Raw genomic sequence first — 978 nt, forward strand, 5'->3', positions numbered from 1 at the left:
CAAGAGGACTGTCTAAGACTTGGATTACCCTTGAGTAGTGAGAGAGAGTAAATCTACTTCTGCTGAAGACTTTATTGATATCAATGTAATTACATATTATGCAAAGAAAATAGAAAGATTGGAGCAGCAGAACATGATTAGTATATTTATAATATTTCTTTATTTGAGTACTTTATCTTTTCATAAGAAAAAAATAGGGAAAAATAGGATATCTCTGTATATGAAAAAATTTTTGAAGATTACAACATATACATAATAGACTAAGTCTACTTTTAGAGAAGAGTTACTATACATTTATTTCATTATTCAGGATGTACTGACTAGTTCTTTAACATTTCCTAATGAATAATTTGTGTTGACGTAGGATATCTTAGGATTCCTGATACCCAGAAGAGGTTTTAAAAAAGGGGAAAAGAAGCTGAGTGGGGAAATTGCAAGACAATGAGGGTTTTTTAGGGGAATCCAAAAAGTTGTTGGACACCCTCAGTCATGGGATAGATGAGATCCCTGCATTTTTACCAAAACCACAAGCTTTTGGGCAAAAAAAAGCCTTTCGGGATTTTTATGCCAGGATGAAGGAGGTAATGTTTTCTCTGTGATTATGAAGTCTTAACTATTAATAACTTTTTTTTTCTGAAGTTTTTGGTTGTACCAGGGGCTTTTTTAAAAGTGTATTAAGAAATAAAAGTCAGAAAATTTTTAGAAAAAAAAAAAATTTGAATGGGGTTTTTTTTTTGCTTCATAGTATCTGTATAGATGTAATTACTCATCCATTGTCAATATTGGACCATTGTGCAGAAAGGAGAAGAAGTCATACAAGCTGCGCTTCCAGAAGAATTCCATTCTGCGCCCCAAAAAAATTTGTATACAGTGGAGAGTTTTGGAAAACTCGACACGCATTGATTATGGGACAGGGCATGAACTAGCTTTCCTTATGTTCCTCACTTGCATCTTCAAAATTGGAGCTTTAAGGCAAGA

The 978-nt window shown here is 33.1% G+C and overlaps 1 long non-coding RNA gene across 1 annotated transcript in view; it reads left to right on the top strand.

Annotated features, from left to right (window-relative positions):
• Positions 1 to 404, top strand: part of LOC119585464 — a 2,752-nt gene extending 2,348 nt beyond the window's left edge. Inside the window, exon 3 of the long non-coding RNA XR_005229892.1 lies at positions 365 to 404. This is a non-coding gene — a long non-coding RNA (uncharacterized LOC119585464). The remainder of the gene's footprint in view (positions 1 to 364) is intronic.
• The last annotated feature ends 574 nt before the right edge of the window (positions 405 to 978 follow it).

Source organism: Penaeus monodon, chromosome 19 (assembly GCF_015228065.2).
Source record: "Penaeus monodon isolate SGIC_2016 chromosome 19, NSTDA_Pmon_1, whole genome shotgun sequence".
Taxonomy (NCBI): Eukaryota; Metazoa; Arthropoda; class Malacostraca; order Decapoda; family Penaeidae; genus Penaeus; species Penaeus monodon.